This window comes from Aedes albopictus, chromosome 2 (genome assembly GCF_035046485.1).
Source record: "Aedes albopictus strain Foshan chromosome 2, AalbF5, whole genome shotgun sequence".
Classification (NCBI taxonomy): Eukaryota; Metazoa; Arthropoda; class Insecta; order Diptera; family Culicidae; genus Aedes; species Aedes albopictus.
In genome coordinates this window covers 33,645,044-33,671,815 of record NC_085137.1, presented here as the reverse complement: position 1 = coordinate 33,671,815, position 26,772 = coordinate 33,645,044, and the positions used below count along the sequence as shown (strand labels likewise).

General features: G+C 39.6%; 1 protein-coding gene across 2 annotated transcripts in view; it reads left to right on the top strand.

The window, feature by feature from the left end:
- The window catches only part of LOC109621731 (ras-interacting protein RIP3), a 1,021,901-nt gene that overhangs the window by 96,597 nt on the left and 898,532 nt on the right, over positions 1 to 26,772 (top strand). The window lies entirely within an intron of this gene.

Sequence of the window (26,772 nt, the reverse complement as noted above, 5' to 3'; positions counted from 1 at the left end):
GATCTATAACGGATGTGAATCGAATTATTAGCATCACTGCATTGCAAAATAAGTGTATGAAAGTTGTACGCCACAAGGGATGAGATTGAGACGGTCTGCAGTGCCTACCCGAGAAATAATGGCCATGGAATTATAATGTTATGAGTTTAAATTGATATGTAGTATAGAGCAGCCAGAATATTAAAAATACGTATATTTCGCTTATTAGCAAAACCTTATAAATGTGAGTTATTTGTAGTAAGGAGTTTAAGCTTCTATAAGACACGTAACCTTGTGAAATAAAATAAAAAACATGGAAATATCTACAAATGCCTGCGTTCTACGTTGAGTGTCATGTTAATAAAATTAAAGAAAATTATTTTATTCTTATGCGTTAACATTCCGTGATTTACAGAACATTACAAATGTTGAAATAAAACAATTATCCAGATAGATAACATCTCTAATACCATGATGACGAGGTTTTATTTATTGGTTTTTACTTCATCAGTAAATCTTGCAGAAGTGTATTATTTGGCTGATTGCCTTCTTGTTCAGTCATTTGTTCTGCATCCATAGCTAGATTTTGTCTAGCAGTCCTAATATTGATAGGGCCATCACGATTTGATTTAATTACTAAAGTTCTAAAGTCCGTGTCAGGGAACAGTTTATATATCTTATAAATTCCTCTGGAAGATTATTCGCAAATTCGAAAATTCACAAAAATAAACTTCCTTTGCGAATAATCTTCCAGAGGAATTTTTATCGTCTTCGCAGAACCAAAAACTATCAGTAAGAACCTTCAGCATTACAGGAAAATGCTTTATTCAGGATGGTAATTTCAGTTCATTTCAGATACCTCTTTCTGACTTGAATATAAATATGTTTTGATCAGAAGTAACAAACAGCCGGAAATGAAATGAAAGAATCTGATAGAATATGAAAAAAAGATCAATAGACTAGTTCTCAACCTTCTGATACATTTGTTAGGTACATATGTACGGAAATATAAAGGCAATTTTAAAGTTCAGATTAAGCCCTAATTTCTAATTTGAATAGACATCTGCAGCGCTCCGGCGTAAGAAAGCACCGTCATGAGATCCCTTCAGTCTCATTTTTATGGCCTACTTTCAGATCATTCCGGGCAATGATATTGTTAGTTTGTGACGTTGTCATATGGTATATTTATAGTGTTTTGTTTTTTTTTCGTAACACAGCACTTATGTGAAAAATAAAATATTGCATTTGTAAGGTTTTATATAATTTATGTAACAAAACCTCAAACGTGGGATCCTAGAATTTGTAGGGTTTCATGTTGTATGTTTGTAACATGGCGCCCAACCAAAAAAACCGTGTACATTAATGGAAGTTAACCGGAAGCATTATAATGACAGTATTAAGGTAATTTTATTATATTTTTCAATTTGCAATAATCAAGAGAAATTTGGATATGGAATCCGGTGCTAGACGAACACGAGGAGGGCTCCTACACCTAGCAGATATTTTCGGCAAGCCGACGATTTCGATAAAGGTCCCATTAGACGTGACAAATATTTGGCCAAACAAGCCCAACAAATGACCAACACAACGTGAATCATAGCATCCTTGGACGAATGTTGAACTTCAATGGCAAATATTTGTCATAATGACAAATAGTCTAATGGCACCTTAAGATGCTACAAGTTAAAATTTCGCCACAAGCACTTTTTCAGAAATTTCGTTAGGGTTTCTTTCTACAACTTCTTTTAGAAATACCTCCTGGAATGTCTCCCAGAATTTCTCACAAGATTCCTTCCGTATTCTTCACGGTATTTTCATTGGTATTCATTTTTGAATTTTACCCGGAGGTTCTTCCGGACTTCAGCCTTTTCTTTCAGGATTCGAACAATTCTTTTCGGGACTCTTCATTGATAATCTTCCAGCATTTCTGAATTCCGAAGGCACTACTGGAGTTTTTCTCGGGGATGCTACAGAATTGCTTTCCAGAATTTTTCATGGAGCTCCTCCATGCGTGTTGTGCAAAGAAATATCCGTGGAATGTGTACCAGGATATATTACGAATTCTCTACAAGAGTCTGCATATTCAAGAAATTTCCGTGAACTGTCTTCAAGAGCTCCTCCCTGTTTTTAAAGGAGTTTTAGGGGGGATATTTCCTAAACGTTCTCGTGTGATTTATTTTGAAGTATCATCTGATATTTCTGTCGGAGTTTGTATTTGAACTTCTCTCAAAAAATTCCATCGTGTGTTGGTTTTGGTATGTCTGTCACAGTGTTTTTTTTGTTTACCCTGGACTTTCTCATAAGATTTTTTTTCTAGGCTTTTCCTTGTACTTGTACTGAATGTTTTCCCAGAAATTATTTTTTAAAATATTTTCTCCGGATTATTGCCAGAGATCTTCCGGGAATCTTTTCCGGAATTTATTCGGTGATGCTCTTTTGAGATGTTTCAAATATTTGCTCCCAGAGCTCTTGAAAGGATTTTTCCAAGAGCTTTCCTCAGAATGTCCTCGGGAATTCCCGGAAAATGTCGTGACTTGCGAATTTTTGCGAAGAGTTTCCTGGAATTTCTGCAAGAATCTCGTAAAAATCCCGAAAGATATGGTTAGAGAGTGATCTCGGAAAACTACTTAGAGCAATTTATGAAAACACTTTGGATGATTCTGGATGGATCTCCAAGAGGAATTCAGCGAGAAACTCTTGAAGAATATTGGGAAAACCTCTGAAAGAAATATAAATTGTTGTAAAGTAATTTAAGCTGTTAAAACTGCAGTCACTATACATACAGTTTGGCGAATAGAAAATCCTCAGAACTGGCAACTGGGGTATCTAACCAAAAATACCGGTAACACTAGGAAAAGTTCAAGTTTTCGACAGACTTTGTTTTGAACATACATTTATTATCTTTACGGTTACAATACTCCCCACAATTTCTTGTGGAATGGCCCAATCTTTTCCAAATTTGGACCATTGATAGCCAATTAGTTGACCAACTTACAGTAAAAATTTGAGAATTTTTGATGCACTTTTTGAAAAGTTACAGCTAGTCCCGATCAATTTGTACATCCCCTGATAGTTTCAAAAGGCTTCTTGTATTTATTTTGTATTTTTTGTGTTTTCTTTGGGAAGTCAACAAAATTTCATGGGTAAAAATCTAGTAGTTTCATTATACTTCTATGATCCAATTTGCAGACTTTTTTCATTTACCTAATCGTGCATCGTGCAGGAGCGTTCCAGAGATGTTCGAAGGGTGTTTCAGGGGGCTTCAGGAATGTTCCTGGGTTTCAAGGGCGTTCCAGGGGTGTTCCAGAGGGATTCAGAGAGTTTAATGTGTCCCAGGGTTATTTCAGGGCGTGCCATGGGTGGTTCAGCGATTTCCAGTGGAGTTTCAGAAGTTTTCAAATGCATTCCAGGGGCTTTCATGAGTGTTATAGGGGATTTCAAGGGGCTTCAGGGGTATCCATGATGGAGGCGTTCCAAAAGGATCCCAAGGGGTTTCAGGGGCATTCCAGGGAATTTATCTCCGATGCCACCTGAAACTCTAAAACAGCTTGAATCCCTTCTGAACATTTCTTGAAACTTCCTTAATCTTAATATCTCTCTGAATCTCTTCGAACAGTGTGAGTATTATGCAACAAATCTCTTCAGGCATTTTTTTTTCTTTTGAACATGTTGAAAACGATTTCAGTCAACCAGAGCTCTCTTCAAATGCTAATCGATCCCTTGTTATTTGAATGAATTGTCACTCGAATGACTAGCTTACATTGAATAACTATGGGGTCTATGTTGAGTTGGCCAAAATAATAACAAGTCAATGATAGGTTTACATATGTCGGGTTATACCGATCAATCACGAATAAGACTTGAACCGTCCAACAATTAGCGAGAATTGTTAAACATCAGGATAAGCAAGTTAAAGAGAGCGTTCAACATTTGCATTCCAGACTTCCGATACAAAGATGGAATTGAAGAGGATTCAATTTCAATGGGAAGTATAAGAAGTCAGTAGATCTAGACGTTCTCTGGTTATTTTTAACTTCAGTGGAATCATGCACGAAAAAAAAAAAAACAAATGAAAACAGAAATTACAATACTAACCGTTCAAAAATTGATGAATTACTCTAATTATTTGAAACAACGTCTGTCCACAGTGTCAACGGTCAGTTTGCTAAGGGAAAGAATGCTATGACTGTTGTTAAAAAGAACAATTTTTAGAATTACCATGTAGCTCTGGTCAATCACGGAGTAGCAACTATGAATTCTACGGTCATCTATGCTCATGTGCATCCTTAAAAACGAATTCACATTCGTAAGATTTGAGGCACTCTTGGTTAGTGATGCTATCTTAGGGTAGAGAATACGAAATATGAGTACACATATTACTTTAATTTGACTAAACAAACTTCTAGAGCAGAGTGGTTTTGGCTAGAACAAACTTTTCGATGTTTATTTGGTAAATGTTTAAATGAAACGAGCTCACCAATTCACACAACGCTTCGTTAATCACTACGTCAGAGCATTCTTGGTCGGAAGCCTGTTTCTCAAGTGTGAATAAACCTTTAGCATTTCTGTCGAATTACTACCTTAAATCTCTTTAGTTTTCAAGTGATAGTATCCCATATAATCAATCATGGATAAAAACCTAAAACTATTTTTTTATTGAATGTCCTAAAATACAGACATTTTTATCAGGGTTCCACTCTGCTTCTCGCTTTCCATTGCTCTCGCACACCCTTCCATCCCCGACGACGACGTCTACCACGTTTGTAGTGGTGGTACAAATTTGATTCCTTTTTCAACCCTGCCCTTGACCGTGTTGTCTTCACGCGTTCCTAGATTCTCCCATTCATAGAAGACTCTAGCCACACCACACAACCGTACACCAACCACTGCAGCACCGTAGGGAAGTGTGCACTTTTGATTCCGTTTGGTTGTTAGGAATTTCCTTAGGATTTTCCCAGTAATTAGATGAAATAATAGGAAGTGATTGTCGTACCTGTACGGGATGGATGATTTGGAATAGGATCGGCACTCGTCTTGAGATTTGCACTGGCACACGAAACACTGTCTGTTGGCACGGGTGAAAGATACTGAATGGTCCGAGAAAGCATGGCCTGCCTAGGTTTGCTACAGACAGTGTTGCCACATTTTTTTCGGTTTTCATCTGTGGTTTTGGTCAAAAAAATCTTTTTCATCTGTAGGAAGTTTCAGAAAATCTTAGGTAAAATCTGTGATAGGTTAATGTCTCCAAAATCGAATATTTTTGAACAATTTGTTTAAAAAAAACGGAAAAAATGTTCTTAGAATAACGTCGACCAAAACACTCCCAGGTTGCATCTGAAGATCATCAGAAACCACAAGAACTTCGAAAACAATGCGCCTGAGGCTTGGCCTAGGCCATCCAACTAGAAGATTTAATTTCTATTATTTAAATTTGAGTACCTGAAAATTATAATAAAGCTTTTTTTCACGAAAGTCATTGTCATTGTTTTAAAAATCTTAAAAATCTTTTTTATTGCAAAAATCTTTGATCTGTGATCACAGATATCTGTAGGCGAAAATGGGAAAAAATCTGTGTAATTCTAGGTAAATCTGTGTATGTGGCATCACTGGCTACAGATTCAAATATCCGTGAGGTCGACTGTATGTCGACTCGTGCGATGTTTCTTAGTGAGGGTTTATGCACGTGCTACTCGAGCATTATTAACGTAGCCCACACATCTCCCTTTTTCTCAAAAGAAAAAAAAAAAATGAAAATTAATGTACGTACTTTAGTGTTTTGGTTCATGAAACGTAACGTAAGCACTCCTAAACAACCCGGCTTGATTCTGAAAAACATGTAACCTTAATGATAATACCTATAAAAAAAAACTTTTCTTGATCAAAATATCCATCAAGCCGATCACACTTTAGCAACCTCTAGGAGCATTTTTTTTTTGAAACGACAAATGCTTACCGCAAGGCTTACCCCACTTACCTCACACTGTTATGTGTTCTAAACTAAAGTGTCTCGAGTATGCGCCATTTTACGAAGTGACAACAATGTTGATGATGATATTGATTTTCACGTGTTCGGATGCCACCTCCTGTCAAAATTTCATTCATAAAAACGGCTCGTAAAATGGACTATTGGAAATGTTATGATTATGCATCGGCATTGGGAGGATGTTTTTTTTTTCGAATGTTGCTAAGACCAACGTTATGTGTATTCGTGAAACAAAAAAAAAAATATCATTTAGGTTATTATGCTTTTGGTTGAAATCCAAAGTGAGCTGGATGCAAAAATAGTGTTTTTTTCACTTTTATGTGTCGCCACTCGATTTGGATAAGTGCATATTGTAGCTCTTAATTATCCGAATGATACGCAATGCCAATAATCGGTTCAAATTTACTTCGCATCTCTTGTCGCATCTGTAATTTCGCATGTCGCGCAAGTTGCGACTTCGATTTGGTGCTGCGACGATAATATCGCTTCGTTTGTTAAAGATTTTAAACCAGGGGTGGTAGATCCTACCCTCTACGCCCACCCAAACATGCCCACCTGCGCGCCATCTGCTGTTGGTTCTAATTTGTAAACATCTTTTGTTTAGTTGGTTATAAACAACAACAATAGTAAAAACATTAGCGTTTTTCTCTTCCTATCGGTGCTGATGCTCAGTTTTTTAGGTAATTATCGAAATTTCTTGAGTTGTAGTGTTAAATTATCCTCATATTAAAGCACCAGAACCGCTCTGGGAGTTTTCAATTTTCAACCGATTTCCGCACTCCAAACAAAACGAAAACAAAAACAAGCGAGAGTAGAGGCAAATATTTCATAATGGCGAAAACAAAACACTGATTTTTTTCGGAATAAAATTTTTCAATATAATCTAAATAAAATGTGTGGGATTATGCTTGAATCACATGCTGACTTGCTTTTAGCATGATAAAACGGTGTAAAAATCAATTTTACGAACGAAAATAGATATTTTCTTGGTTGGCCGTTACGTCCTTTTAATGGTACTAAAATTGAATAGAGGGTAGGCGCAATTTGTTCCCAGTTGACAGCCAGCTTACTCCCCTGTTTTAAACGCGCGAATGAGTAACATGAGCATGAAATTGTGTATATATTTTTTTCGTGCACTTACCTTGCTCTCAAAAGCTGTCAGCTTGAGCAAATTTGCTGTTGGCTTGTTTACATTTTCTTTTTGAACAGCTAATTCTTGTTGTAAAAACTCAATCCACCAGTCGATCCAGTCGGTTGAGCTGAAATTTGTCTTGTATTTTGGTAATTTGTAATTTGTAATTTATTTATTTTGGTAAGGAATCATTTCATGGTAGTTTTATTACTGTTTATTATACAATTATTGCGAGAACGACTAAAATTACAACTCTTTATTAATCAATTGTACATATTCTTGCAGATATGCTGGAGCTTTCCTGTCGCGAGTACTTCTAGGAGTGTTGTTTACGGGATGCGAGCTCGGGACATTGGAAATCGTAGGTGAATCCTCGTTGCGCCATTGGGATACCTTTTTTGTTTGTGATACATGCCTCTTCAAAACCTGACCATCACCATCGTTGAGCGTCAAACTTCCGTTTTTATCATCGGTTACTGTGTATCTTCTTGGCGAGAATCGGCTTTCTGCTTTCCCCCGGGTGTGTCGCTGGATTATTACTGTGTCTCCTGGTTTTACTCGGCAGGACCGTGCACCTCGTCGCCGATCTTCCCGCTCTTTTCCGGATAATTTTGCCTCCTTGTCTCTTTTTGAGAGTAGTGCATCGTCAACCGCTGCCTTGCTGAAATCAATCAATGGTAGTCCGCGCTTGATTTTTCGACCGGACAAAACTTCTTCCGGCGGGTATTTTGTTACACTGTGAGCAGCGGAATTGTGCGCATGTACTGCCATACTCAGTTCATGGTTATAGTTCGTTTTATTCATTGCGGCACTTGTCATCGCTTTGTTTATGAGCTTCATATAGCTCTCGACCAATCCATTCTGCTGTGGAAACAGCGGTGTCGAGAATATGGGAGTGATGTCGCGATCTAAACAGTACTTTTGGTATTCCTCCCCGTTGAACGGGGGGCCGTTATCCGTCTTAATGAACTTCGGAGTACCTTCCCGCTCGAAAACGTCCTCCAGTACCCTTTTTGTGTGATCGAAACTCGTGGACTTCACCGGTCTGGCTATCAAATACCGCGATCTGTAATCAACTATTACCAGGATGGAGATGCCCCCGAACTTCACGTAGGGTCCATTGAAGTCCAGAGCAATGGTTTCCCACACTGCCTTTGGTGCTGGAACACGTTGCATTGGCGTGGGCTTCTCTGGCTTCCCATTTACTGCACAGGTGGCACAAGACTCTACCCACTTCTGAGCATCGTTGGCCATTCCTGGCCACCAAACACGCTGTCTTAATATGCTCTTGTGTTTGGCGACTGAGGGGTGACCCTGATGGGATACCTCCAGTGTTCGTTTTCGCAGCTTCTCGGGAATCACCACGCAACCAGTCTTGACCAGCATGCCATCTCGTGTGGCCAATTCTTGTTCCAGTTTTTGGTAGTTCCGCAAATGACTCGGCCATTGTCCAGAGCTAAGAGCGTCTATTACCGATTGAAGAGTATCGTCCTCAGAAGTAGCCCTCTTGACTTCGTTTTCGGTAACAAACTCCACAACGTTGGCTTCTAGATTCGCAATTTCCCACGGGCTGTTATCCTCGTCAAAAGGTTTGTCGTCACCTTCGTACAGACGTGAAGAAGGGTCTGCAATATTTTCTGCTCCTCGCACATATTCAACGGTGTAGTTGTACGGACTTAATCGCAATGCCCATCCGTCAGCTCGAGTTAAGGCTCTCTTTGAATCCTCGCGCGATCGATTCAGGATAAAGGAAACACCTTGGGCGTCGGTTCGTAGGGTGAAGTGCCTTCCAAGTAGGTAATATGAAAAATGCTCTACTGCCCACACTGCCGCTAGAGCCTCACGCTGGTTTTGAGCGTATCTCTTCTCTGTGTTTGTGAGGGATTTGGATGCAAAACTGATGATTCTAGGCTTCCCCTGTTTATCTTCTTGAATCAGGACGGCCCCCAGCGCTACAGGAGAAGCATCGGTATACAGGATCGTGTGGTCATTGTCAGAGAAGAATCCTAGTGTCAAGCAGCAGTTGATAATTCGCTTTTTTACTTCCTCGAAAGCCTGACTTTGCTGAGGACCCCATGTCCACGATTTAGCGGAAACGACTTCCCATAGGGGGCTAGTGACGTCTGCAAAGTTCTTCACGTGTGGGCTTATGTACGAGGCCAATCCTAGGAAACTACGTAACTCTGAAATCGTGTTGGGCTCGCGAAAATTGTTTATGCATTTTATTTTCGCATCGTCAACGTGAAAACCATTCTCGTCTAATTCATACCCCAAGAATTTCAAATGTGTTTTGTCAAATTCACATTTCGACAAGTTCAACGAAAGGTTGTTTGCTCTGAATATTTCCAGAACTTCGCGAACAGTTTCCCTCAGATCTTCGAGGCAATTCGCAAAAATCAGAACGTCGTCGATGTAGACGATTTTATTTTTGACTCCTTTGAGGATCCGAGTCATTTCTCGTTGAAAGATTTCGGGGGCACAGTTCACCCCGAACATCAATCTGGTAAACCGGTACATACCTAAAAATTCAAAGGATGTGTGACATTATTACAACCTATTTTGTAGGACTAGTTTTTTTAATACATACCGTTCTCCGTTAGGAATGTAGTGAGTTCGCGAGATTCAGGGTGGAGTTCCAGATGATAAAATGCATTGCTGAGGTCGAGTTTAGTATAAAATTTGGAACCATGGAGTTTTATCTTCATTTCCTCGATCAATGGTAGCCGGAAGTACTCCCGATTTATCGCTCGATTTGGGCCTCGCATATTGACAACTAGTCGAAAATCGTCCTTTCCCTTAGCGACTGCGGACATTCCGCTGATCCAAATCGGGGCGTTAGTCACTTTCTCAATTATGCCCTGTGATTCCATTTCTTCGAGCCTTTTTTTCGCCGCCTCTCGAAACGCGGCAGGGACATTGTAGTACGCATTCCGTACGGGTTGTACTGAATCATCGATGCTGAATTTTATTTCGATTCCCGGCATTTTTGGGAACACCTTCATCTTGTTAACATCTTCAAGGTTATTTATTGACGTATTGACATGCAATAATCCCATATCGCTGGCAGTTGATCGACCAAGCAACGATCTAGATCCGTTGCGTACGACATGAAACACGGCTTTTAAGGAAGACATCCTGCAATCTACTGCAACGACTTGGGCCTCGAATGAACATTCAACAGTCATTGGGGTGCGTGTGCCGTATGCATGAATGCTTTTCGAATTCGACTGTCCAATCACATCAAGATTAACCAAGCCTGACTCATATTCTTGCTTGAGACGAACCCAGTCCTTTCCTCCAATTACGTTCACGTCCGCACCCGAGTCAATAAGTAACCGGATGGGAGTTGACGAGCCTATAGAACACTTCACCATAACGTCTTCTAGCGATAGAGTGTTCACATACTAAAAAGGAAAGTAAAGAGTATACGAGGAAAAAAAAACAAACGTTGAATATGCAATTCAAGTCCTGTTTTATTATTGATTTAAATGTTACAGTTTTAGTCATTCAATACCTGTGTCTCATTCATGCAACTCTCCCGTGTAGGTGATGAACTGGATTTCATTTGAAGCTGCCGAACACGCGCTCGTCGACAGGCTGCGGCGAAGTGACCTCGTTCTCCACAGAAGTTACAATTTCTGTTCAGCGCCGGGCAGGACAGATTGGAGTGCGCGTGCCCGTGGCATCTGCGACAACGGAAACGGCGTCCTCGTTCCTGCGAGTTTCGTTGTTCACCGTACTGGTTGCCCCGAAAACGCTTCGCTTCTGGTCTGTCAACTTTGTCGACGGATCTTGGACGATTTCTGACTGACTCCGTTGGCTTTCGGTGTACACGGTTTACTGAATACGGGGGCTCGAAGCGCTCTGCCGTTGACATCTCCGCATCGTAGGCTTCGTCCCGAGTGGCCGCCTGTACGATGTAATTCGTATCGTGTCCGTACGTCCTAGCTGCTTTCACCAAGTCCTTGTTCCGTAAGCCCTTCAAGAGTTGCGCGCGGACGAATCTATCGTGGTCAGATGGGCTGTACCCACACAAACGAACCTTTGCCATCAGGCGAGAGTGGAATGCGACGGCAGTTTCCGATCTCTGCTGCTTCATGTTCGAGAAAGCTTCGTGCTCAGCGGCTGAGTCGGTCATAGATTGAAAGTAACGCCCGATGTTAGTAACAAAATCACGATAGCAGTTTGCTTCCTTCAAGCTTGGTCTAAGCTTGGCCGCTCTCACGATGCCCTGAAGTTCTGCCCCCATTGAGAGGAAAAGCAACTGCGACCTCCTAACCGGGTCGCTCGCGTTGCTAAGAGTGGCTGCGATTTCAAAATTCTCAATGTAATGGTTCCATTCTTCCCACATTTGATTCGCTGGTACCCCTGTTGGGAAGGGTTTGATGTTGTCCCAACGAACGCTCGCAGATGAAGTTACCGATGTGCTGTTCGTCGGAATGGCCCAATCCTGATCGGGTTCGAATGGAATGGATTGCGCTCTTTGAATGGAAGTCAATGCCTTCGTAAGATCACCAAGCACGTTCTCCATTCTTTGGAGACGATTGTGGGTGCTCAGATGGGTTCGGTCAGGTACAGTAGCGTCGTTATGCATGGGGATTACTCCGCCGTCTTCTTGATCCTTGCATCCCGAAATGCTTACTGGTAGTACAGAGTCAAAACTTCTTTCACTGCAATTATCAACGTCGTCGCCCTCTAGGTCAGTAGCACTACCGAAAGAGCTTGGCTTTTCCCATAAGTTCTGGTCAGGTTGACCAGTCGATTCAACTTCCCAATCTGAATCTGGGACTTTCGGAGCTCGAACATATCTGCCGTTGTTTTCCATGTCGCTTACAATACACGATCGCGTTCTGAAAACAAGGACGATTTTTTTTTTTTTTTTACTTCAGTCATGCATCTCTTAAGATATACAGTTGATGTCAGTAAAAGACACACAAATCGCTTGACTTTTTTTTTTCAAAAAAAAAAAGCTTTTTTTTTTTTTTTAACCTCGTTTTTATTAGAAAAAATAACTATTTTTCTCATAATGATCCTTGTTTAAACATTCAACTAGGGTTGCGGACATCCGGTCACGCTGTGGTCAAAGGTTGCGGACATCCGGTCACGCTGTAGACAAATATTGCGGACATCCGGTCACGCTGTGGACTATGTTTGCGGACATCCGGTCACGCTGTGGACTAATATTGCGGACATCCGGTCACGCTGTGGACAAATATTGCGGACATCCGGTCACGCTGTGGACTAATATTGCGGACATCCGGTCACGCTGTGGACAAATATTGCGGACATCCGGTCACGCTGTGGACTATGTTTGCGGACATCCGGTCACGCTGTGGACTAATATTGCGGACATCCGGTCACGCTGTGGACAAATATTGCGGACATCCGGTCACGCTGTGGACTAATATTGCGGACATCCGGTCACGCTGTGGACAAATATTGCGGACATCCGGTCACGCTGTGGACTATGTTTGCGGACATCCGGTCACGCTGTGGACAAATATTGCGGACATCCGGTCACGCTGTGGACTAATATTGCGGACATCCGGTCACGCTGTGGACTATGTTTGCGGACATCCGGTCACGCTGTGGACTAATGTTGCGGACATCCGGTCACGCTGTGGACAAATATTGCGGACATCCGGTCACGCTGTGATCTGTGTAACTCTTTGCAAGCAAGGTATGTAATATTCTGCAGATATTTGGTCTCATTTGATGACTTTTTTATATATTTTTATTGGCATACATTGATTTTTGCGAAATTTTAAAATTCTGAAGGAAAACGTTAGTTAAATTCAGTTCACATCAGGTAAAATTTCAGTGTGTAGTTCTGTTTATCATTCAAACATTTTTTTTTGTGTAAGGAATGTTAAAGAGAGATTGCCATAGAAAAATTTTCCAAGAATTTTCTATGGATATCGAAATGTTTGCCAATATGATTTTCAAAAGATAGTTTCTCCACGCACGTCATTTGCATGAAATGTTTTTTTTTTCGATCTTCAATGGTACTCACATTACTCAGGTTTTTTTTTGTAAAATATAAGAGAACAAAATATTACATTTTCTTCAGCCTTGATAAACCCGGTCCATTGGTATCCGGTTGCATCATAGACGTATGTTATAATTTCGGTTTCCTTCCAGTGAGAAAAAAAATTGAAACAGTAGGAAAATGATCATAACCTCAAACTCAGTGTAGAGTTCACGTGGCTTGGGGTTCTTTTTCAGATATTTCCCTTTTAGGAAAAAAAAATCTGGCAGGATCGCCAATGTGCACTTTTGATTCCGTTTGGTTGTTAGGAATTTCCTTAGGATTTTCCCAGTAATTAGATGAAATAATAGGAAGTGATTGTCGTACCTGTACGGGATGGATGATTTGGAATAGGATCGGCACTCGTCTTGAGATTTGCACTGGCACACGAAACACTGTCTGTTGGCACGGGTGAAAGATACTGAATGGTCCGAGAAAGCATGGCCTGCCTAGGTTTGCTACAGATTCAAATATCCGTGAGGTCGACTGTATGTCGACTCGTGCGATGTTTCTTAGTGAGGGTTTATGCACGTGCTACTCGAGCATTATTAACGTAGCCCACACAGGAAGAAGGATGATGACGGACAAAAGCAAATTTTCGTTGAAGAAGGTTCTTTCCGTTTCTACCTACCTGCTGCTTATATTGTTGCGACGGCGAGGTGACCCCTCCGGGAGAGGCACACCTTTGGCTTTGGCCTGTCCGGTCCGGTCCGTATACTATGGAAGATATTATTATAGAGGTTCGTCGTACATAGTTAGTTGGTCCGTCTGCTGATCGCTCCACTGCTGTAGCTGTTGTATTGTTGTTGGGAGTCGATTCGTGCCGTTTGTTGATTGGCGTGATATGATAACAGCAGCACCGTCGTCAGCACCCAGTTCAGTCAGTCAGACATCGACCGAGTCAGTGACAATAGCCAATGGGCAGCCAAGCGAGACCGACCGAGAATGAGTTCAGAAGAAGTGTGCGTTTTTTTTCGGGATTCTTCCGAACGTTTCACGCTGGTCGTCGTTGTTGGTGTAGTCTTGGCGTTTTTTTTTTGTCTTTTTAGTGAGATTTAGTTGTGCTGAAAGGAATGTAATTTCGTTATATACTGGATTGTTTGAAGAATGATGCAGAGGATAAGCATTTGATAAAGATTCTTGAACTGCATAAATGTCTCTGCACTGTACAAGTTACAATATTTTACTAAATCTTTTGAACGATCAACGAGTTATTTACTAACAGTAGTTGTGAAATACATGCCGAACTGTTTGAGTTCGATTCTGATAGTTTGAAAACAATTGCTGAAAGTTTGGATAGAATGAACAATTCTGGGAAATGCCTCATAATCAGAAGGTGAATTATTCAGTTTTTTGCTATTGTAGATTCGTCCAGTTGGTCGGGGAGCAGTTGTGTGCTGGGTGATGGTGGCAGGGGACGAACGATTCCAAGAATTTTGCGCCCTGATGGAGGTCGAATGTCTCGCTTCTTCTTGGGGGTGATAAGTTATGGTATTGTGGTGAAATGAATGTCTCCGCCAATAAATGTCACCGACTGTTGCCTCGGGGAAATGGGATGCGGTCTGATGAGATAGTTGTTGAACGTTTGTTTGGAGAATGCTGAATAACTATGAAAGTTCAAATCTTTTTGGACATGTTCAAGATTCTATGAAGTTAACAGTTTAAGAATGACACATTTTGTATACCGTCTACCCCCGTTGGTTTGAACGACACCTCATGCAAACCAGCGGGGTTCATTTTTTAATTTGAACTTCTAGTAACTCTGTGGGCATCGAAAAACACACTGATGGTAACCCTTTTTGCTGTTTTGTTTTGATTCTGCGTTCCGTTTCACCCCGTTCCATGAGCAGAATGACGTTTGAACAATTTTTAGTTTGAACGATGTGCAGATTAGAGGGGGTCAAATTAAAAAGTGTTCAGATTAGATGAGGTCAAACCAACGGGGGTAGACGGTATGCATCCTTCACTCTGAACCGGATGCATCGACCAAAGAAGCATTTCTGGTATTTCTTAATCCTGAAATGGTTCAGGAAATTCTCCTTATTTTTTTCTTAAATATATATAAACATTTGTCTACCTTATAGCTAGATATAAGAGTAATTCTAAATACTGATCCGATCAAATAAAAACAAGTAAGCACTCATAGTGACGACCCGATTAAAATTGAATGAGAAAATGTAACTAGAAATATACACATACAGACATTATAACATACAGTAACACATACTCAATATCAGTATTCAGCCAAAATTCAAGTCGGCAAACATATTAACGAACTTTACAAATGCAGAACAACATCGAAATAAAACTCAAACTAATACTCATGCCAACCTACTTAGCGACAAGCCTTTCAATATTCGTTAAGTTTATTCTAGGAATCCTTAAAAGTTCATCATCGATCATATGGAACGAGCTTACCAATTTGGATCCATTCTTAAGTCCACCGGAGAAAATGTAACATCATGATGATTATTCGATGCCACGGTTAATTGCTTTCTCGCGTTAGCGTAGTTAAGGTAAACTTCGTAGATTCATTCATGCACCTTTTGCTAATCTTGCTCGGATTGCTTTTCGGAACAAGGCCGGGGAGTTAATTTTGCTCCAATCTTATGCAAGAATACCAAAAGCACAAATGTCATTATTCATGGCCAACCAAGCCCATCTTTACCGTAACTTGGGGTAGGGGAAGGAAATGTTTATGTGCCACTTATTTAAGAGGCCTCCGACTCAGTGACACTCCCATAAGTACTACGGAGTGGATGGTTGGAAGATGTATTATGTAGGTCAAGGATTCGCGTGAAAAGCTGGCGATGGACCCACGGCATTGGTTGTTTAGTTGGTTAAAATATAATCTTTTGAAAGCCGGCAATCAAAAAAGTTTATTGTTTAAATAATTATGTTTCTGCTCAGTGAGAGGCCCAAGCAGAACCGATCCCTCCAAGGTTATCGGAACATTACAATAAATGTTTGAAACGTGTGAAAAAAACTTGGCAATCCGAGAAAATAAAAACCTCATTTTACTTAAAAAAAATGCCACGGTTGCTTGCTTTCTAGACAAATACTTTCAAAATACCGTAAAATTAAAATTTCAGTGAAAAAACTGGACAATTTGATTTTTATACATACATTTTCTAAGCGAAGTATTCGTGGCAATTAGTTTTTTTTTTTCAAGTAATGTGTTTCGATAGACTGATAAACAATACAGATGAGTATTTACCCAAAATTTTCATACATATCTCAAAATTATTCCAGACGGGCCTTGGTGGTCTAGTGGCTACCGTTTCTGATTCATATGCAGAAGGTTCTGGGTTCAATCCCTGGTCCGTCCCTTTCCTTCTACTTTGTATCTTTCTATCCACTTTCTCTATACTTCCAACTTTCACAGAACAGTGTCAATCTATCAGATAACGCCTACAGGTTATAAAATCAAGCGAACTGTGGCTCAGAGTAATAATCGCACTAATCTATCACCTTACGCCTGGCATCGACGCACCAATGTGTGAGCCCTCTGCCAACAATATCCCACCAACACTCCGACATCCGCATGAGTTTGTGTAGACGCAGAAGTATATTCGGTCTGATGTGTATACAAATGATTGCAATCATCATTTCCTTCCTCTTCTCCACATTGAGCTCCAACCAGACTAGACAGACGCCATTGTCGCCTAAAAATAGAAGATCACCAACGCTCACACACTGAAGAGGCCTGCTAGTCCCCGACAGATAATCTCATTGGTTCCTTGTGTGAGTGTAGCTGGTCTGGCGATAATGGAGTAGTATCTACGGGTGGTCAATCAAGCTCAAGCTCAAGCTTACACATCACAAAATTATTCCAACATTAGGGATAGTTTACAAAATGACAGATTGACGAGTCAAGCTTCTTAACAAGGTTAATTTCAAGTTGACAGTGTCAAGTTGACAGTGTTCAGTGAAAATTCTGTGCTCCAGAAACTGAGATATAGAAATCTAAACTTGAGCATTTGGTACGGAAATCGGACAACGCGTACTCTATTTCGTCCAGTATTGTAAATGAAAATGTGTATACACAGCAAAAAAATATGAAAGTTAAACAGCACGTAAATTGAAGATCAACTGAAATTTGCGGCAGAAAAATGTAAATCACCAACATTTAACGTCAGCCGAGCAGCCCGCTGCTGGTCAGACGGCTTGTTTACAGATTTTAAAGCATATTCGCTTTAAATTTACATGTAACTGCTATAAATCATGCCAACCACTCTCCTTCATCAGCCAAACGAACGGCTGCTCGCAGCTGTGGCGGTTTCCCCGTTGTCTCTCTCAGTACTCTCTGCAGCAGCCGGAGCATGTCGGGAATGCGTGCATTATGGTAGAAGCAGTTTAACTTTGACTGTCTGCTCTTCAACAAGCTGAGATAGCCGAGAGAGCTCGGGCGTGCTACTCACACCCCAAGGACCTGAGTTCGATTCTCGCTCAAGAGACGAACCAGCCAAGGGCTGAAAGTCTCTCTAATAAAGACAAATCAATCAATCGATTCTCGCTCGGAGCTCAATTTTTCTTTATATTTTCTAACAGATATCTGTAATGTAATTTTAAGATCGCACAAAAATTTCCGTCATATATGACGGGGTCCTTTTGTTACATTCGATCCGTCATAATTTTACAGGTTTTTTTCGAACTGTGTAGTTCAACGCGAAATCGTCCATAAACTGCCAAAGTTTGACTCGATCCGTTCCGATGGAGATGAAACTTTGCTAAAGTGTTCTGTATTTTCAGTGTAAGTGTTTTCATGTGAGGGAAAATCGTTTGGACTCGACAGTAACTTTTGAGAAGGATGTATTTGTATTCATATTAAAATGTTGAGCATCAACCATTCGTGTTTGAAAAAAATTTAGTTTTTCTATTGAAAAATGTTTTTTTTTCATAACAATATTTTGTCAGTGCATATTTTTTCAAAAAGCTCATTTGATTCTCTACCATTCCTCATCAGACACTTTTTTTTTATAACGAATAGTTTCCGAGTTACATAAGCTCTTATCAAAGGTTACTCTTTAGCCCAAACGCTTTCACGTCAAAACACTTATACAATGATACTGAATACGGTAGCAAGATTTCATCCGAATTTGAGATGTTACCCGAGCAGGAACGAATAACTGACACATAACTGCAGCATACCAATGTCAGGTATCATACCAAGATAAGGTATTGGTTGGTTACCCAGGTATTGAAAATAACTTATTTTGGTATTTGGTAGGTATTGATACAATACGAGTTATTGGTTTGGTGTTGAGGACTGCTTGAGGTATTATTCAATTATGTAAAAAATAACTATTTGTATGTAAGAATCACCGATTATTATTTAGGTACTGTTATACCTGATGTCATTATTCACGTGTTTTGCACAGAATACACACCAGTTATTATTTGAGATATTTTACCTCTTCTGCAGGGCTCAATATGTACCTCGTTCAGGTTGTAGGTATTCGGTTTTCCATACCTGAGTTTGGTATTCTTCAGCTATTTTCTCCTGCTGGGGCAAAGTTTTATCGTCAACCGATTTCGCACAGAACTGCTCATATCAATCTATGTTTAAGTTTCTTTATCAGCAATATATCTCAGTGTTGGAAATGCTTTGACATTCGTGTACGCAACAGAAACACGCGGTTGATGAACAAGTTGAGATTTTAATTGCGAAAAGATATCCATTCTGGGAAATTATAATATCGACTTCTATCATTTATCATTTTTCCTGTCATTATCAATCATTGCAGGGCATCTCAAAAAAGAAGAAGAAGAGTTGTGAAGGAAATTTCCATGAACAATCCCGAAAACTCTTTGTAAAAGCTCGTGAATCATAGATCATAGATACAGACTTAGTTAGCGAAATCATTTGAGATGGGAGCAAGGGGATTCTAGGAAGTTCCCAGAGAGCCCAAAACACAAGGAGTTCCAAGTTGCTTCAGGGGCGTTTCAGAAGACTGTTTCAGGGGTTGTTTCAGGTGATTTCAGGAACTTTTTAAGGGCGGTTCGACAGGATTCGTTGGTGTTCCAACGAGATTACGCGGATTTCAGGGACGTTTCAAGAGGTTTTCAGAGTGATGCAGGGGGTCTCAGGAGCGTTTAAAGGGCGTTTCAAGGTGTTTCAGAGAGTTTCAGGAATGTTTTAAGGGCGTTTTGAGAGGTTTCTGATGCGTTTGATAACAATTCAGAAGCGCTTCATAGGGTTTTCAGGGATGTTTCAGGGAGTTTTTGGAGCCTTTAACAAGCGTTGCAAGGGGTTTCAGGGACATTTCAAATAGATTACGGGGATTTCAAGGGTGTTTAAATGGGATTATGGAGATTACAGAGGCGTTTAAAGGTATTTCAGGCGCGTTTCAGGGGCGTTTCAAGTTTTTTTCTGGAGGGGTCTCAGGAGCCTGTTGAGATCGTTTCGAGGGGTTTCAGTAGCTCAAGGCGTCTAAGAGGGTTTCAGCGGTCTCAAAAGTGTTAAAAAATACAATTACTCCGTCTTCGGCCAGAGGCCGCACAGACTGAACATTACTAACATTAGGTAACGGACAACACATATAACACCCAGTGGCCCAATGGAGAATTTTCCGTTTGACGAAAAGTTTTCCCCGACTGGAGCGGGAATCGAACCCACCACTTTCGCCCACAAGACATTCAGGGGTATTCAGAAGGGATTACGGGAATTTCAGGAGCGTTTCAAGAGGTATTAAGGGCGATTCAGGGGAGTCTCGGCATAAACATTCTTAAACTTTACAAGAGCATTTCAGAGAGCTCCAGATGGTTCCAGGAGCGTTTTAAGGGCGTTTCGAGACGTTTCAGGGGCGTTTGATACCATTCCACTTGCGCTTCAAGATCAGGAGTTCTGAGGCCCTCTGGAACTCCTAATGAAACCTCTGAGATCCTTTTAAATCCCTTTAGACCTCCTGAAACGCTCCTGAGACTTTCAGGTACTTCATTATGCACTATATTGGTTCTGAATAGTTCTCCCTGTTTATGTAGGGCATGAAAATGGTGCATATATTAACAGAACATTGCATAAAAATAACCTGCATTAAAAGAGTTATTAGTGTACCATTGTATCGATGCTGCTTTTCCGCTTAGAAAATTCTAACCAAAAATATAACTCAATAATAACAAACTTGATATGGTTTTCTACTTCTACGTTTTCGTTTCTACGTTGCGTTGCTACTGCTACTGATGATGATGTTGTTGTTGTTCGTCAGTCCATTTTCGACTCCATAAACTACGTACCTAGATTTTATTTTGGCCTTCCCTCCCTCTTATAGAACTTCGCCTCCCTCCGCCTTTTCCATCAAAAGTCGACGTAGTTCAAGGACGTGCGCTCGGAGGAGGAGTCGACTACTTGCCTTGGGTCGTTTGTTCATTTCGTTACCCAAGCAATAGTTTGATGACTGACTGCTTTCAAGAGGTTTTCAGAACCGTAATAAAACCAAAAAGATTTTATTTTAGCTTATGGTGGTGTTTTCAACCTTCCTGAATCTACTAGAGAAGAGGATCAGTGTCATTCAGCTTCACCAAATTTTATGGTGACGCGGCGGGGCATTGATCCCATAAGCATTCGTTTATCAAGCGAACGTGTAAAACCGAGCCTTTCTTTCGAAAAAAAAAAATATCCTGGAATGTTTCGTTAGATTATTCGTAAAATTCATCCATGGATTAGTGAAGCAATTCTTCTTTTTCTTGGCGTACCGTCCCAGCTACGACAAAGCCTGCTTCATAAGTATTTAGGACAGGCAAACATTTCCAGAACAATGATTTCTTAGGAAATCTTTAACGGGATTTTTAGCTCATGTTTGAGGAGTTTCTCCTCTGAAATGCTTCGAGTAATTCTTCTTGACGTGCACTGCAGAATTCTCGATGTATTTTGGCCATCCTATGTGCCATAGTGTCACGTAGAAGGTGTGACGGGAATTGAATACATGTTGTGCCTGAAATAGCAGTGGACTAGATGGAAATAGAATTCGTGGGACAATTATTCAATCTTATTATTTTAAGGAAATGGTACTTGTTTTACAATATGTTTTACATGATATGAACGCTAATTTATGAATTTGTCATAACCAAACTGGCCATCACGCATTGAGCGAGGTGCAAGAACAAACTCGATCATTTTTGGCCGGTACTTAGTATGACGGGAATTAGATAAAAACCTTACCTTCTTGAATCTTCACGATAATCGACAGTTTGGTTACAGCGCAACGTTAATTTAATTTGTATCCAACGCTGGAAACCATTGACCGTGTTTTACCGTGGCGTACACTAGTAGGTACTTTAGACGAGAAACCACAACAAAACTTTAATGAAGGAACGATGAGTGAGCACATCTCTTGTCGAGGCCATCTACCAACCATAGGATAGGGGGTGATGCAGCTACGATGATGCGTCTCTATGTGCCTGTTCTCGGTATGCATCGAAGAAGGATGACGACGAAAATCTTCTGTACGTCGTATCTAATGGGTGGAAACTCTCACGTTTTGTATATGCTTTTACTGTTTATCATGAGACTACTTTTCAAGAGGAGCTTTTTTCTGTCTTGGGAGCAGCAGCATTTTGTAACTACTGGAAGATTCAGTTTGAATGAGTGGTTTCTTTTTTCTGGAATTACAACTCTACTGGAACAGTGCTGTTCTCAGTCAAGTGATCTTCGTGTTCATTTGAAAAACACGCTACATCGGAAATCGACACAATTTACCGCAGAATCTCCCCTATGGGCCCCTAATAAGCCCAGAACCTCCCCTATGGGCTTAGAGTTGCAGAGAGAATAAGTATGAGAACAAAACCAAACAAAAGTCAAATCACGTATGATTTGGGATGTGTTGCCTGGCTGCCGAGTGTAGTCTAGTCAGTCAGTCAGTGGGTAGTGTGATTTCTTCGGGGGCTTTTACTTTTTTTTCGGTATGGTTCCCCGAAGTTCTTGGTTATCTATGCTTGAACCCGTCCGTGTCGTCCCCTTGGCTATCAAAACCTAGCACGGTCGACCGACAGCCAGCATTGTTATGTGTGATTAGAATGTTTATTTGGCTGCGTCGTCGTCGTCGTCGTCGTAGGAGCGGAAAAGTCCAAAGACGTGAAGTTCATGTTTAAACATGTGAATGATATCCATCGGGTGAGTGGACATTGACGTGTAGAGTGCGGTATGCGTGACGAAATTCTGATGTTTTAGCTGACTGGGGGTTCTGCTGTTGTTGGCAGAAGCTCTCTATGATGCACAGGCATGACATCACGCAATGGGCGATAATAAATTAGGCTCGATGGAAAGCTGTCAATTCAGGCTGGTTGGAAGAGTATTACTGCGCCTAAAGCGTTGCAATGAGTCACTACTGGACGGAAAACAGAACTTTCATGTTGCTGATTTGAAGATGCCTATGCAATCTGCTCCTCTTCTTGACGTTACGTCCAAACTGTGGGAGAAAGCCTGCTTCTCAGCTTAGTTTTCTACGAGCACTTCTCAACCAACACAAAGTCGTATATGATATAGAATATGATGCTAAAGTGGAGGCCATATGCGTACATGCTTCCATTTAGCACTTAAGGCGAAACTGGAAGCATTTCCTCACTTTTTAGTTTTTGATTTTTTATTAAATAATGAAGCAATATTTTCAAAATCGGTTTTCGTGCACATGTAGAGTATGGATCAAGGTATCTTCTGATTATTTTTTTTTTTGTAGTGGAAAATGTTTTTCGTTTTTGCAGAAACCATTTTTGAACAAAATTTTACAAAAAAAATGGTTTCTGCAAAAATGGAAAACATTTTCTACCTCCAAAAAAAATCAGAAGATACCTTGACCCATACTCTAGATGTGCACGAAAACCGATTTTGAAAATATTGCTTCGTTATTGAATAAAAAATCAAAAAACGAAAAAATGAGAAAATGCTTCCAGTTGGCTGGGTTCACCAGTTATTAACTGAGAGCTTCCTCTGCCAATGACCATTTTGTATGTGTAGATCATGTGTTCGAAGATACACTATGCCATTACGAATAGTTCGTGGATTGATCGGGAAAAGACCCCATTACTCTCAGAATGGCCGCGCGTTCACCGCTTTGGGCTCGTGATTTGTTTAGTATTAACCAAGGTTTCGACCATTCATTTGCAAAGATTTTCATTCATTTGCTATTATCTCAGTTCAGAAGCATGCTATCGAAAAACAATGTATGGATGAATTTAACCTTGTAATTTTATCTGAAAGTTTGCCGAATATCATTGCGATCGCAAACGTATACCAAAGTCGTGAGCGAACTGTGAAGGCAACTCTCCACGCGGTGAATGTTAATTACATTCACGCTGTGGAAAGTTGCCTTCACAGCTCGCTCACGACTTTGGTATGCGTGTGCGACCTTAGTGTTATTCGGCAAACTTTCAGATAAAACTACTAGGTTAAATTCATCCATACATTGTTTTTCGATAGCATGCTTCTGAACTGAGATAATAGCAAATGAATGTAAATCTTTGCAAATGAATGGTCGCAACCTTGGTATTAACAGTGAAAATCTATAAATTTCAATACTTTTTTGAAAGTTATTTCCAAAATTTGCTTTTCAACACCCTGCAATTGGAAGTTAGCTAAGTATGTGCACTTTTACGACCGCCTTATCCGAACCCTTCCCATTGATGTCATGGTAAAATCAAAGCTGGAAGCTCATGGTTTCCAAACTTCAGCTCCCCTTATGGTACGCCCTCGTGTAAATGACTTCAATATTGTGCGTTATGCACATTATTTGAAAGATTTTAATCTGGACGATAGTTCTTTAGAAAAAAATAGAAATTCGCCCACTAATACTTATTTCTCTCAGTTCCATTGGTCAATTAACGGACAGTTGGTCTTAGTTTTTATCGTTCTGAGAAAAAGTTTAATTGTTTTTGATATTTTATGAAAAAAAATAAGCTTATCTGATTCTAAAAACTAAATAAAAAATAAGAAAAGTACCTTTATTTTTAACTTATGGTGTTGTAGGCCGAAAATAATCGAAATCTCATCTTTTTCAGATTCTCCGAGTTACAAATGTGATTGTTACGTTTTTCGGAGAACTTGTAGCAAGTATATCTTCCAATTCCAAAGAGAACAATTAGTTTTGTTTATTTCTGATTCTTTGTAGTTTCAATGTTCTCGAAAACTCCAAATTGATTTGATGCACCTCTTAATTTCAATGAATTTCGCTAACATTTTTACCAGTGACTTTAAGATGCCTATCAAAATATGGCGGTTGATTTGAGAATCAACGAGAAAGTAAATTTGTCGAAGAATTCCTCCAGGAATTTTACTTTGGATTTCTTCAGGAGTTTCTCAAGAAATTTCTCAAAAGATTCTTGGTGGAAGTTGTCCACAGGTTGCTTCAGGAGTTTTCGCAGGTATACCTCCAAGAATTCTGTTAGGGATCTTAAAGAAATTTCTTCAGAGATTCCTTCAGAAATTCGTACATGTAATCCTTGAGAAACTTTCGAAAGATTTTTTTTTTATTTTTGTTTCTGTGTATTTTAACTACTGCTAATTCTACAGTTAGGATTTTTTTCAAGGATTCTATTAAAATTTCGTCCAGCATTTTTTTAAAATAAATTTCTTTAGGAATTTCTTTAGAAATTTCCCGAGATATTCTTGTTGAAAGTCATTTAGGGGTTTACCAAGGAATTCCTCCTGGTGTACCTCCAGAGATTCCTTAAAAATGTCGAAATTTCTAGAAATTCTAGCTGGAATTCCTTCAGAGATTTCTGCAGCAATTCATTCATATGTTCCTACAGACATTTTTGCAAGAATATTTCTATAAATGCCTTCAGTTTTTTCCAGGAATTCTTTGAGAAACTCTTGCTGGAATTTCTACAGAAGTCCTTTCAGGTATTCCTACATATATATCATCAAGCGTTACTCCGAAGATTTCCTCAGGAATTTCTAATAAAATTCCGTGCCATTTCTCTAGAAATTCCTTCAAAAAATCCTGAAGAGTGTCTTCTAAAACTTTCTCCAGGATTGGTTCATACATTCATTTAGGATTTATTCAGACCTTTCCTCCAGAAATTTGACCGGTGATCGTTCACGAGTAAAACGAGCTTTATTAGTTGGCACTTCTCAAGGATATTTTCAAAAAAAAGTTCCACGAGTAGATGAAGAGGAATCTTCAGTTCTAAAAAAAACTTTTCTTTAGAAATTTCAAAAACTTCAGTTTAAAAAATAAATCTGCTGGACTTACTCTCATATCTTGAGAAATTGTGCAAACAATTCTTCAAAGCATTTCTCCTGCTTGAAGTATATCCAGGAGTTCTTAGAGTGATTGCTTAAGAAATTTTTTCAGAGACTTCAAAAGTTTCTGTTAGAATTTTTTCCGAGGGAGTTTGTCAGAAACAACTTCAGAAATTCATTAGGAATTTTCCAGAAATTTGTTCAGCAATTTCTCCATAAGTTTTTTTCTGGATTTTTTTTTTCAGTATTCCTCCAAAAATTTCTCATTATTTTATGAATTCTTTCAGAAATATCGCAGAGGATTCTTCCAGTAAATTTAATAACTCCAATAATCTCTCAAAATTTCTGCAGGAATCTCTGAAGGAATAATCTCAAGGAATTCGTGTGGAAGAATTTTTGAAGAAATCCCTTCCTGATAATCCTAAAAAAAAACCCTTAAAAATACTAAAAGAGTCCCTGGAGATATTTCTGAAGAAATCCCTGAAAAAAAAAATCAGAAGAAATCCACGGAGGAATTAATGAAAGAATCACCGAATGATTAAAAAAAACCCAGCCCCATGCTTCTAAAAATTCTTGAAGGTGTTTTTGAAAGAATCCCAGGTAATTTCCTGAAAGAATCTAAGGAGAAATTCATGAAGAAATTTCTGGAGGAATACCAGGAGAAACTTCTTAAGAAATGCTTGGTGGAACTCCAACAGAATTTGTTGAAAAACTTTTCTTGGAGAAACCCTTCGAAAGAGTATCTAGAGAATTCTCTTTAAAACTCTGAAGAAATCTGAACAATCTCTCGAGAAATTTCCAGAAAACATTTCTGAAAAAAAAAACCTTGGAGAAACCCTTTAATAGAGTCTCTTGAGAATTCTCTCAAAAAAATCCTGGAGGAGTCCGTACATCTCTTGAGAAATTTCCAATGAAATTGTTGCAGAAATTCCTAGTACACGTTTCTGGAAAAATCCTAGTGGCAACAATGCTGGAGGAATTTGTAGGAAAATATACGGATGAATAGTTCTAGAACTCATGAAAGGATCTCTGCCTAAATTTCTGTTACAATTACTGAAAGTAAGAATGCAAGAATCTTTGGAGGGATTCTTGTTGGATTTTGTGGATGATTCACTGAAGTAATTGTAGGAGACATTTCTGTCAGAATCACAGGAGCAATTGTCGAAATTTCTGCAGGAATCTCTGAAGGAATATCTCAAGGAATTCATGTAGAAGAACTTTTGAAGAAATCCCTTGCTGATATTCTTGAAGAAACCCTCAAAAATACTGGAAGAGTCCTTAAAGATATTTCTGAAGAAATCCCTGAAAAAAAAATTAGAAGGAATCCACGGAGAAATTACTGAAATAATAACCGAAGTGTTAAAAAAACTCCAGTCCAATGCTTGTAAAAATCCCTGAAGGTGTTTTTGAAAAAAATCCCAGGGAATTTCCTGAAGGAATCTAAGGTGAAACTTCTTAAGAAATGCTTAGTG